Source organism: Engraulis encrasicolus, chromosome 23 (genome assembly GCF_034702125.1).
Source record: "Engraulis encrasicolus isolate BLACKSEA-1 chromosome 23, IST_EnEncr_1.0, whole genome shotgun sequence".
Taxonomy (NCBI): Eukaryota; Metazoa; Chordata; class Actinopteri; order Clupeiformes; family Engraulidae; genus Engraulis; species Engraulis encrasicolus.
Window position 1 is genome coordinate 30,884,972 of NC_085879.1, and position 13,846 is coordinate 30,898,817.

At 45.4% G+C, this 13,846-nt stretch overlaps 1 long non-coding RNA gene across 1 annotated transcript; it reads right to left on the reverse strand.

The window, feature by feature from the left end:
• Positions 1 to 5,578: 5,578 nt before the first annotated feature.
• Positions 5,579 to 6,840, reverse strand: LOC134439789 (uncharacterized). Its single transcript, XR_010032853.1, has 3 exons — positions 6,566 to 6,840; positions 6,040 to 6,109; positions 5,579 to 5,826 (listed from the first exon to the last, which is right to left on the reverse strand). It is a non-coding gene; the product is annotated as an uncharacterized LOC134439789 (long non-coding RNA).
• Positions 6,841 to 13,846: the final 7,006 nt, after the last annotated feature.

Here is a 13,846-nt window from a genome sequence, read left to right on the forward strand (position 1 = left end):
CACACACACACACACACACACACACACACACACACACACACACACACACACACACACACACACACACACACACACACACACACACACACACACATTTGACACTGTAATGAATTGCAAATAATTGTATAAACGCATGCATGCAGCCAAGCACGCAGGCACACACACACGCACGCATGCACGTACACAAGCACGCATGGACGCATGGACGCACGGACGCAGGCACGCAGGCACGCACACAAGCACGCATGGACGCACGGACGCACTCCCCCTCCACACCCCCAGGAGAGAAGAGAGGCCTCCTTCCCTATTATGAGGGCAATACATCAGCTGGCCAGAGATTAATGAGGACCATCCAGCTCCCTCATTTACAAAGATGACCAGAGAGAGAGAGAGAGAGAGAGAGAGAGAGAGAGAGAGAGAGAGAGAGAGAGAGGCTCTTCTAGATGGCAGCAGAGGTGGAGAGAGAGTCAAGAAGACAGAGAGAAAGAGAGGGAATGAGAGAGAGAATAGAGAAAGAACAGCAGTGGAGAAGAGGGTCAGCTCTTTGGAGATGGAAGTCGAGAGAGAGAGTCAATGACACAGTGAGAAAGAGGGAGAGAGAAGAGAGAGAGAGGGAGAGGGAATGGAATAGAGAGAGAGAGCAGTGTAGAAGAGGGTCAGCACTTTAGAGATGGAGGTGGAGAGAGAGTCAATGACACAGTGAAAGAGCGAGAGAGAGAGAGAGAGAGAGAGAGAGAGAGAGAGAGAGAGAGAGAGAGAGAGAGAGAGAGAGAGAGATCCAATGACATAGTGAGAAAGAAAGAGAGAAAGTCAATGACACGGTGAGAAAGACAGAGAGAGAGAGAGAGAGAGAGAGAGAGAGAGAGAGAGAGAGAGAGAGAGAGAGAGAGAGAGAGAGAGAGAGAGAGAGAGAGAGAGAGAGAGAGAGTCAATGACACAGTGATAGAGAAAGGGGGGGGAGTTGGGGATGAGTTGGGGTCGCCATTGGGGGCTACCCCCTTGCACGGGTGAGGCGTCTGCGGTGTTCACTTGTTACATTACACTACGCACATTACATTACACTACGCTTAGCTGACGCTTATTTTAAGCACAGGGTATTGGTTACAGTCCCTGGCGCAGTGAGGGGTTAGGTTATGTGTCTTGCTCAAGGGCACCTCAGCCATGGAGTTTGCCGGGGTCAAAAAGACAGAGAGAAGGAGAGGGAATGAAATAGAGAGAGAGCAGTGTAGAGGGAGGTCAGCTCTTTGGAGATGGAGGTGGAGAGAGAAAGTCATTGACACATTAAGAAAGAGGGAGAGAGAGAGAATCCAAAGCAACTTACACTTATTTTAAGCGCAGGGTATTGGTTACAATCCCTGGAGAAGTGAGGGCTTAGGTTAGGTGCCTTGCTCAAGGGCCCCTCAACCATGGAGTGTGGTGAGGAGTGATAAGGGTGGGATTTGAACCGGCAATCCTCTGATCAAAAGCCCATCTCCTTAACCACTAGGCCACGGCTGCCCCGTATATGTACTGTACTTACCTGTGCTTGTCTGATGTGGAGTGTTGTCTCACAATGACTATGGGAGTTGGAGTTTCCCAGGTGGGCTTCCACTTTTCTCAAAGGGGGAGCTGAAAACTGAAGTAGTTTATTTCCAAAATGTATGCTGTACATTCACAAACTTGACATTCGTAACCAAGGCCACCTGCGTGAATCTCATCACAGCCCGCCCTCCCCGACCCAAAATGCTGAAATAATACTGCAGATCGTTTTTGCTATATTTGTGGCGGATAGTGCTGTAAAATATTTTGTTTGTGCTATTAAGGCTTTTGAGTAATTTAAATACTCAAACTCATACTTTTAATGCAGTCTTCTGACCTGTGACGTTACACAGCCCCCCTCCACATCCAAATTTGTAAAGTTACAGCCATTTTATTGTATTATTATGCTATTATTATGCTATTATTTCATTATTAGCACAAACAGAATTTTTACAGCACTATCCGGCACAAACATAGCACATACAATCTGCAGTGTTATTTCAGCATTTTGGGTCTGAGAGGGAGCCAGCTTCACGCAGACACGTGTACTCTATGATGTTGCATCAGGGTCATGGCATCATTACTAATCTAATATGAAACTAGAAAAATGCGGGAGTGTGTGTTTACAAGTACGTCATATGGTTAATCAATATTTAATCCAATTCGATATTTAATTATGCATTCATTATGCAGTTCCTGGAAGTCGTCAGCATGAAAAATGGACCATTGATTTTAAACTTATCAAGTGCCCTGAGGAAGATAGAGTGTGTGTGTGTGTGTGTGTGTGTGTGTGTGTGTGTGTGTGTGTGTGTGTGTGTGTGTGTGTGTGTGTGTGTGTGTGTGTGTGTGTGCGCGCGTGCAGGCAGGCATGTGCGGGTGCACCATTTTGAGCAACAAGCCACTTTGTGTCCTTGTTTGAATTTATTTTGAATGTGTGTGTGTGTGTGTGTGTGTGTGTGTGTGTGTGTGTGTGTGTGTGTGTGTGTGTGTGTGTGTGTGTGTGTGTCTGTGTGTGTGTGTGTGTGTCTGTGTGTGTCTGTGTGTGTCTGTCTGCCTGCCTGCCTGCCTGTCCGTCCGTCCGTCCGTCCGTCCGTCCGTGCGTCCGTGCGTCCGTGCGTCCCTGCATAGATCATGTAATGAGAAGAAGAGTCCAAAAATAGAGGAATGTCATTATATTACTTCCAGAGTTACTTACTCCACAGAACTTTTAGCTGCAAATGTGTTTTATGTAGCTACGTTTATTTTCTTTATTCTGTTTATTTGTTCTATGTTTATTTTCCTTATCATGTATTATTGTGTCCGTCTGCATCTGGAACTTTTTCGCTGGCTGCCACTTTGACCAGGACTCCCTGGCAGAAGAGACACTAAATGGGACAATCCTGGCTAAATAAAGAATAAATGTCGAAAAATGATGAGCGGTAGAAGTAGGCCTACTTATGCTGCTGTAGATGCTGCTGTGGGCTGGCTGAGGTAGGCTATTTGTCTTCATCAGTGAATGAATAGAAAGGATGATGTTGTCAGCACTGGAGAGCACAATAAAATCTCAAACATTGTGCATTATTGAGCAAGGCATAACAAAAGGATGAGTGTTCACAGCACAGATTCGGGCATAATTCTTTCTTTCTTTCTTTCTTTCTTTCTTTCTTTCTTTCTTTCTTTCTTTCTTTCTTTCTTTCTTTCTTTCTTTCTTTCTTTCTTTCTTCATAATGTTATGTGAATTGCTACGTCACATATTGTTGTGTATTGAAAAGGAAGAAAAAAGAGAGAGAGCAGACTGAAACCCAAAGATGTCATAATCACTGTATGGCCGTGTCTCATCATTCCCCATCTCTCTCCCACTTGTTTCATGTCCCACTCTCTAACTCTCTGGTGGTCAATAAGGGGTCTTACACACCAGGGCGGTAAAGCGTCGCGGAACGGCCGCGTTTTTTACCGGCGTCGGTGAAAATACATTGAAACATATCTGTCCTTACACACCAACCAGCGGTAGTCGAGCGTCAGCGGCGCGGGAGCCGGCTCCGCACTGCGCTGCATTTGGAAAATAGAACTCGAGCGTATTTTTCACGCCAGCGACTGGCGGTGTTGTTAGGGTCTCAGACTTTGTGTCTCTGTGTTGGACTTTTAGTTGAGTAAATGTTTGAGTTCCTGTCTTTGTAGTTTTGCTTCTTGTGTACCCTGACCTGTTTACCATGCTCTTGCTTTATTCCTAGTCCCCTGTCTTGTGTTGTCTTGCCTTTGTTTACCTTCTGTGTCATAGACTCCATGTGCTTTTGTTTACTTCCTGTGCTTTTGTTTTGCTTTGCCATGTGTCCACCTTGCTGTCAAATGTTGGTCTCCGCCCCTTGGTCCTAATTGGTTTCTCTAGTGTTTTCACCTGTCTCGTTGTCCCTGTCTGTTCCTACACTGCAAAAAAGCCCTCTAAAAAAATAAGTAAAAAATATAGTGTTTTAGGTGAAAAATTGCTTATTTTGAGCAAAATAATCTGCCAGTGCAGCGAGCAAATTGGACTTGGTAAGAATTCTTAAAACAAGAAAATAAAATCTAAGCGGTAGGTATAGAAAAACACTTGAAACAAGTATAAAAATCTTATTTTTCTGTCGCTTGTTAAGATTTTTTTTCTTATTTTAAGCAATTTCTTCTCCTTTATTAGTCATTATTGCTTAGAATTAGATGTCCTCCAAGAAATTATTGCTCAAAACAAGCATACAAGACGCTTAAAACAAGGCAAATTTACTTGTTTCCAGCTCATTTAAAGTCTTAAAACTAGTCTGATTTTCTTAGCTAGAATACTTATTTTCTCATGTAGAATTAATATCTTGTTTAGGTGTATGAGAAAAATATACTTGACAAGAACTTCAAAACATTTCTTTTATTAATATTTCATCAGCTGGACAAACATGCAGTCAAACGATAATAAAACACCAAAATCTAGACAATATAATCGTATGATTAAACAGAAATTAAACAGAAAACCTGAAATTATCAGTGTACTGTAACACATTAATTTATGTGGCCTGTTCAGAAATGTCATCTTTTTCATGAATGCTTACAACCACCATCAAATTCTAAGTAATGTCATAATCGCTTGGGTCAGATATGCAGTCAGATATCTTAGGCCAAAAAGCATACTCTCATCAGAACAGTATGTGTCTATTTACTCACTTATTTACTTAGACATTCATGAAAAAGATGTTATTTGTGAATGGACATTTTAGAATTAACCAACTGCCCGCAGGAGCACTTTTGACTCTTTGACTCTCTGGGAGAGAGAAATGCTTTTAATTATGATATCAATGTGTCCATGAAGTGCTACTGAGGCGTTATTACGCCTTTCATTATAGTGCTCATCTTTTAATCTGCATAGCAAATGTTTAGAAAAAAGCCCCTCAATGATACTCAATGCCATGCTGACAAAAGACAAAAAAATCTGACAAAAAAAAGGACAAAAAAATCATCAACTCAGATCAGAGAACAGCACAGAAAAGTATGCATAGAAATGCGATGGATTGTCCTTTTATACAATGGCTTAGAACCTGAGATTGCCAGTGTCCAACATATTTACTGTAGTTTATAGTGATTGGACCTTTTGGGCATATTTTCCAAATTCACCAGAACATATATTTCAGTTCATCTGGATACTTAAAATTGTAAATCCAAATCCACAGAGTTGAGATTGAGGGTATATACCGGTAACCGAGTCCAAACAGCATCACACATGCACAAGAGATGCTCCGAGTTCACTGTACAGCTCCATGCCTTGTATCACAGTCTCTGGCACGGGATGTTCCTTGCAAACCTATACGTAGATGTGCAGTCTGCCTTTGGATCATTTCGCCACTCCAGTCCTGATGATGGAAAAAGAAAATGCAGAAAGCTTAACACTGTGCACACACTTTTTATGTAGCTTTAATGGCACTAAATGTAAAAATGCTGATATCTAGTGAATGACAACCATGGCCACTAATAGGGGGCATTTAATAGTGTGCTTGTCAGTGATATGCAGGTGCCATTTATCACATGCTCTCTTTATTGGGGTGCAGATCGTTCGTGAACACCATAATCAGAACTGTTCAAAATTCAGAGTCAGTGAACCTAGAGGTGGGCCATGCATCTCCCACACCTAATGTCTGACCTTCTAATACCTAATACCCAACTTCATTAGATTGTTTGCAACTCAAACACAATGTTTCCATTAGCTGCTGGAGCCATGAGTTATCCTACCTTCCTTCTGGCAACGCCTCCCTTCTCCTTGACAACCTCCAAGATGCTTCCTCAAGTATCTGTCAGGCACAGGAACTCTGCATTAACCTGTCAAAGACACATTACAAGAAAATTACATGGTTGTCAGGCCCAGTTGTGTTGTGCTTCCTGTCTGTCCTGTGACTTGTCACTATGTCTTTCTATCTCTGGGCCTGCAGGTGGGGCAACACCTGTGGTCAAGCCACAAAGACATCCTACAGGACAGACATACAACAACACTTAAATACTATCTGTTATGACATAATGTACCACCACACTTACTTCACTCAATGTCAGCAACGCAGGCCATGCGGTGTAGACTGCCAGCTTATCTTAGACAAGCCTTTTGCACCTATGACAAAACACATAATTAGAGTGCTGGAGTTGATGTTACAGAAATTACAAGATAAGATGAGGGCTAACATCACAATGGCATTGACTGACTTCTTGTAAAACCTAAGTTGAGACCAGGGGTCAAGGAGAGTAGAGTAGCCTCAACCAAATATAATCTGCCATATCAAATACATCGTCACCACTTTTTAGACCTGGGAACATTGTCACCATTTAAGAATATTGGTAAATAACGTGACTACAGCCACTTAAGACAGCGTGAAATTAAAGTTAATTAAAATATTTTTCACCATATCCATATTTCATACAATACAAAATAACTGTTGACACCATGCCAACATGAAAATGACAGCTAATTGGCTAAAAAATATTTTTATCCTCATTTTGCTTTGGTGTAAGTAAAGTGTTCAAGCAGAGGGTAAAGTGTAAAACAATTGAACATGGACAGAAATCCTACCTTTTACAATGACTGTCTTCAAAGTCACATCTTCCACTAGCACAGGGGGTAACCATCTGTCAAGTTGAAAAACAGAGGTGAACCTTTTCTCACAATATCGGCAAACATGGCTTTTCAAAGGTGATATTCAGGACTGGCCAATAGTGACGCCCATTACAAAAAATATAATACATATTTTGAGTAACATGTGGGGCATTACAGGGCAATAGCAAGCTAGAGAGCAATAGCTAGCTGCTAAGCTAAACAGCAGCAGGTGTTAAATTGTGTTTAAAATAATTATGCTGGTAAATTACACTTCAGACTGGATAAACCTTAAGGTTATTTTTTTACTCCTAAAGATGTTGCACAAGATAAGCTAATGTTTAAGAGTGGATATTTGAATGCAAGACAAACAGCTTGTCAGATCACACAGCATGATCTAACAATATTCGTATCAGTTAACTTTCCATACAGACAAAAACGCCAAAAACATCACAATAGCGTAGTATACTTCACAAATGACTGTAATAGTGTCTTAATACAAGCATATTGCCAAAGATGACAAGGATTGAAACGGATTGTGAAACTTACCCGGCTGAAAACGATTGTCTCAATTTCAAAGCAGGAGACCAACTGACGAACAGGAAGTGACGTAATTCCATTTCCGGTTTTACTCTTTGGTGGTTTTTTTTGTTTTTGTTTGTTATCCCACCTGAATTACAGCATGAATTTCACATATATAGTTTTGATTTATGTAAAATATTTCTGTATCAATAAGGTAACAACTTGGTGCCAGCAGGAAGAAGATAAATACCGTCAATGAAAATGTGTTTCGACAATAGGCGATTCATTTCTTACTGCCACCTACTGTTCTGGAGTGTGATGTGCATGTCAGTAATTATAAGCTTTTTTCCAAGTGCGTACATTAGGCCTATTTGTTTAGATTATTTGTTTTAAAGTTCATACGCGGACAGTTCAAATGGTGTTTATATGATTTCAATGAATCATTTTTCCATTTTACAACAATATTCCTTAAATTGTTTGTATACATATTTCTTAATATTTACCAGGACCCAGAAACATTTTTTGAGTGTGCCTTAAATGAACACAAAAAAACCTGTTGCCCTTACTGTTGCAGTTGTGCAAAAGGAAATAAAACGTGCATTGAAGCACTTTATTTTGTCAAATCATATTGATCTAGATGTTATAACTTCAGGTAGGCTATAGGCCTAGGTTTGCATATTAATAGGCCTATACAAGACATGTCCAATTAGTGTAACGATGGAATCTAATGATAGATAATAAACTAAAAATGTCATCTGGACAGATGCTGATATTTCTGAAGATATTCACTTTTGTTTTTATCAGCAGCAAGGACCATGCTATACATCTTATCATAGAATTAAGTGAAATAACTCACAACCTTTTTTGCTCTGATGACGGAAACTTTACAAAAACTGAGACAGAGCAGCATCTTTAAAAAGCAGCATCCTGAACAACAACGTGCCCCCTAAACAACATTAACATGCAACATTTACCTTCACACTGGGTACCATGATGAGACACGTGTGCATGAGGTTAGAGTCAAAACATTCTTTTTTATTCTAAATTTCTAAATTAAATTAGGCCTATAAAATGTCTGCAAATGTCTTGTAAATCAAAGCAAAATGGCCCTGCCGTGGGCAACTGGTAGGGCACTCTTCTGCCATGCGGCCGACCCAGGTTCGATTCCCAGCCCAGGTCTTTTGCAGACCCCTTCCCATCTCTCTCCCCATTCACTTCCTGTCCACCTCTCAAACTGTCCTATCAATAAAGTCGTAAAAAAGACCAAAAACAATCTTAAAAAAATAAAATAAATACAATCATAGCAAAATTGACGAAAGTAGGCTACCCATCAAACAAACAGTATATTTGCTCATGAAAAAGAATTGGGCAACACATCAGCGGTATCAAGGCGTCAGAGGCATATGTCAGTTCAAAGATTAGATTTTTTGAATATCATCTCTGAAATGGATGTTTCTTGGTAACAATTAGGAAAGACAATAATCACAGAAATGGGACTCCCTATTTTTTTAAAATATATTTTATTGATTCATCTACAGTATATTTTGCGGTGAATTTCAAGTGTTTGACACATTGAGATGGGATACAGATTTACAATCATGAAATTGCTATGCCAAATGCTGCACAGACAACAGAAATGTCAAAGCTATGAATCTTGAATGGAAATCTCAATGGCCCTATTCATTTTTATGCAATCACAGTTGATTAGCTAGAATATCTTAGTGAGATCGAGGCAGTTCTTAAAACAGGTTCATTTGGATTGTCTTATTGTCTTGAAACAAGTAAAAATGTACTCACAGTCTAATTGTTAATGCGACTCTGTCAGTATGTGTTCTATTTTAAGAAAAAAGCTGCTCAGAACCAGTTTTATTATCTAGGTAGGATAAAAAAGATGAATTTTCTTGAAACAAGTCAAATAATCTTAACAATAGTCAGTCTTACCAAGAAAATACATTCAAAAACAAGTGTAATGAGACCAAAATGCTGAATTCAAGTATATTACACTTGTACAGATTTTCGTTTTTTGCAGTGTAGTTCTAGCTTATAGTCCTCACCTGTACCTTGTTGTCTTCTGTGCTTTTTGTTAGTTCATCTGATTGTCTCCTGATTAATCCCCTGTGTCTTGTTAATTGCTTTCTGTGTATTTAAGCCCTGGTGTGTCTCTTTGTCCTTGCTGCGTCATTGTCGAACCTTTGTAGAACCTTGCTGTGTCCCTGTAAGTACTATCTGTAGTCTTGCTTATTCGTGTCCCTATCTTGCCTTAGTCTTTCTTGGTTTTCCCCATTGTGGGTGTTTTTGTTTGTAGTCTCATCCCCGTATTTCAGCGTTTATGTAGTCTTTTGTTTGAAAATAAAACCCCCTTTATTGTCATCCTGATTCTCTGCGTGCTGCATTTGGGCTCCCAACTGAGATTCCTGACAGAATGACGCAGCCATTTTGGAGCCCAGCAGCATGTTTGGCAAGGGCAGCTGGCTCAGATCCGGGCCCACTTCGTTTGGGACGCATAAGCCTCCAACCCGTAGGATCCCAAGCCCCAAGCTCCCCTCCTGCAACTGCAGCAGTTGGTTGGTGGAGCTGGTCAGACACCGAGGACGACTTCACAGATGACTGGCAACCTCCAAGGAGAAGGCGGCGCAATCGGCGTCGAAAGGTTTGCCGACCTGCCTCCTTGGAAGAGCCTACATCAAGCAGTCCAGCTGTCTGCCCGCCGGCCCAGCCCGACCCTGTCTGCCCGCCGGCCCAACCCGAGCCCGCCAGACTGCCGGCCCAACCCGAGCCTGCCAGCCCGCCGGCCCAACCCGAGACTGCCAGCCCGCCGGCCCAACCCGAGACTGCCAGCCCGCCAGCCCAACCCGAGACTGCCAGCCCGCCGGCCCAACCCGAGACTGCCATCTCTGTCTGCCCGTCCGACCAGCCCCAGCCAGAGATCTCTATCTGCTTCCAGCATTTGGAGGACTTCTACAACCTGCTGGAGAGGCTGACCCCAGTCATTTACACCATGGGGGACACAAGAAAGCAGCTGGTGGTGGTCAACATCATCAGGGGTGTCCTGCAAAGAAGGCCATGGCTCCTCCAGTTTGGACTGACCCCTACACAGCAGAGGATGGATCAGCTGGAGAAGCCCCTTCAAGCCCTCCTGGCAGCGGAGGGGGGGAGATCTGTGACTGCTGCCCAGCCCGAACCCAAGCCGGACCTCGCTGCCTCGACACAATCTCCCGAGCTGGACCTCGCCGCCAGGATGCAAGCCCCCGAGCCGTACCTCGCCGCCGAGATGCAAGCCCCCGAGCTGGACCTCGCCGTCGCAACGCTAGACCCCGAGTCAGACAACGCTGCCGTGACGCCAGCACCCGAGCCGGACGATGCCGCTGCCACGCCAGCTCCCGAGCCGGACGATGTCGCTGCCGCCGCTCCAGCCCCCGAGCCGGACGACGGCGTGCTAGCCTCTGATCCAGACACCATGAAGCCGGTCCCCGAGCCAGATGCAACGCCACCCGATGGCCTGCCCGCTCCCGAGGGGCCACCCATTCTCAAGTTCCAGTCTGAGTCTCAAGCCCTGCCCGTGACTTCTCAAGCCCTGCCCGTGTCCTCTCAAGCTCCTGCCGAGACCCCCGCTCCTGCCGAGACCCCCGAGACTCCCGCTCCTGCCGAGACTCCCTCTCCTGCCGAGACGCCCGAGACTCCCGCTCCTGCCGAGACCCCTGTTCTGGCCAGGACCGCCGAGGACGTTGCTTCAGCCGGGACCCCCGCTGCGACCAGGACCCCCGAAGCCGTCGCTTTGGCCGAGACCTCCGCTGCGACCGGGATCCCCGAGGACGTCGCTTCGGCCGGGACCCCCAAAGCCGTCGCTTTGGCCGAGACCTTCGCTGCGGCCAGGACCCCCGGGGACGTCGCTTCGGCCGAGACCCCTGCTGCGCCCAGGACCCCCAGCGCGGCCGAGACCCCCGCCGCGGCTGGGACCCCCGGCACGGCCGCGATCCCCTCCGTTCCTGTGGACGCCTCTTCCGTTCCTGCTGGTGCCGCCCTTGCTTCTGCGGGCACTGCCCCTTCTCCTGCAGTCGGCGCCTCTCCGGTTCCGGTCGGCGCCGCTCCAGATCCAGGTCCAGTTGGCGCCGCTCCGGATCCAGGTCCAGTCGGCGCTGCTCCAGATCCAGGTCCAGTCGGCGCTGCTCCAGATCCAGGTCCAGTCGGCGCTGCTCCAGATCCAGTCGGCGCCTCCCAAGTTCCAGTCGGCGCCTCCCAGCGTGTTCCTGCTCACGCCTCCCAGCGTGTTCCTGCTCCCGCCTCCCAGTGTGTTCCTGCTCCTGCCCCCCAGTGTGCTTTTGTGTCCCAGCTTTCCTGTGTTTCACCTTGCCATGTCTCCGGGTCTTCGTCTGTGTCCCAATCTGCCCTGCCTCCTGCATCTACGACCCGACCTGTCCCACCTCCTGTTTCTCTCTCTGACCCAGTTTTTCCCAGTCACGTCCTCATCCCGGTACCAGTCACCATTCCGGTGACTGTGCCAGTCACTGTCACTGTGCCCATCCCAGTGTCCATCTCAGTTCCTGTCCCTGTGAGTGTTCCCATCCGTTCTTCACCCTTCCTTACGCCCGTGTCCACCACTGTCATTGTAACTGTCCCGGTCAATGTTTTTGTCCCTGTTCCTGTCACTGTGCCCGTTACCATACCCATGAAGATCCCCATGTTAGTTCCTGTCCGTGTTTCTCAGCCCACTGTGTCAGCCTCTCGGCCTTCATGTCCTAGTCCTGAGCCCCCTTGTCCCTCTGAGTCTGCCCATCCCGCTGAGTTTGGCCCCGTCAAGCCCAGTTATCCCACCGAGTCTGTTCCCTCCACTTCTGTTGCTGGTCCCGAGCCCCTTGCCACCCTGCCAGGTCCCTCCTCAGAGTTGCCCTCCTGGTAAATTTGTTTTGGGACGTCTTGAAGCCGTCCCTTAAGGAGGGGGTACTGTTAGGGTCTCAGACTTTGTGTCTCTGTGTTGGACTTTTAGTTGAGTAAATGTTTGAGTTCCTGTCTTTGTAGTTTTGCTTCTTGTGTACCCTGACCTGTTTACCATGCTCTTGCTTTATTCCTAGTCCCCTGTCTTGTGTTGTCTTGCCTTTGTTTACCTTCTGTGTCATAGACTCCATGTGCTTTTGTTTACTTCCTGTGCTTTTGTTTTGCTTTGCCATGTGTCCACCTTGCTGTCAAATGTTGGTCTCCGCCCCTTGGTCCTAATTGGTTTCTCTAGTGTTTTCACCTGTCTCGTTGTCCCTGTCTGTTCCTAGTTCTATAGTCCTCACCTGTACCTTGTTGTCTTCTGTGCTTTTTGTTAGTTCATCTGATTGTCTCCTGATTAATCCCCTGTGTCTTGTTAATTGCTTTCTGTGTATTTAAGCCCTGGTGTGTCTCTTTGTCCTTGCTGCGTCATTGTCGAACCTTTGTAGAACCTTGCTGTGTCCCTGTAAGTACTATCTGTAGTCTTGCTTATTCGTGTCCCTATCTTGCCTTAGTCTTTCTTGGTTTTCCCCATTGTGGGTGTTTTTGTTTGTAGTCTCATCCCCGTATTTCAGTGTTTTTGTAGTCTTTTGTTTCTAAATAAAATTCCCCTTTATCGTCATTCTGGTTCTCTGCGTGCTGCACTTGGGCTCCCAACTGAGATTCCTGACGGTGTCTCATTCAAATGAATGGCAAAGTAGCACGCTAGCTTTGGCTGTGGGGGGGTTTTGAACAGGACTGGCCGTGCACGCCGACGCTGTCAGTGTGAAAGGCAGAGAAAAACACACCGGCCGAAACTAAGCAGAAAGACCGCGTTTGTCCCGCGACCGTTCCGTTCCGCCTTGGTATGTTTTGCCCCTAATAAAGGCTTAAAAGCCCAAACAAAATGTAAAAAAGAACCCAATATGCGGGATAAAAAGCTTCATCATAGCCTGGGGATGCAGTGGTGCACTGCGCTGATGTACCCATATCATGCAAAGTCACCCAAGTTGAAGTCTGGGTCATTTACCCCTGCTTTTTCCGGCTCAAAAAGTCCAAAAAATAGCCTTACAAAGCCTAAGGGATCAGACCCCATTCCATCTGACACGGCTACCGCATCTCTCTCTTGTACTCACTTTCCTGTCAAATCTCACACACATCCATTTTCTTTAATCCGGGTGCAGGGTCAAATCAGTTCAATGTAAGACAAGGAAGAACCACACACCAATGAGCTCCCTTTTAATCCATTTTTTTCTTCCTTCCTCTTCCTACATTGTATTCATATCCTCCCATTTCTTCATGGACACTTCTGAGCACACAAATCCCAAAAATGTACCTAGAAAGAGCCGCTGCCCACCCCAGCCGAGGCTGACAATGTAAGTGCAGCCCCGCAGCCAAATAATTGCATGAGGATGTCAAACACATCATTTCAACACACTGCATGCAAGTATACAAAATGTTGCACAACACACCACTTGGTATCTCTTGTGGGCACATACATGCCATGTCAGACACACTGACTATCTCTCTCTCTCTCTCTCTCTCTCTCTCTCTCTCTCTCTCTCTCTCTCTCTCTCTCTCTCTCTCTCTTTCTAGCTCTGTAATTCATATCCCTCTTTCTTTCTCTCATGGGACTTCCCCTCTCATCTCCTCTCTTTCTTCTCCCTCATCTCTTTCTCTCCATCTCTCTCCAAACAAGTGACCCATGTTCTTTTTCCTCCTCCACTGCTGTCTGGATGAGACACTCCATCCCTCCATCTCTCTCTCTCTCTCTCTCTCTCTCTCACG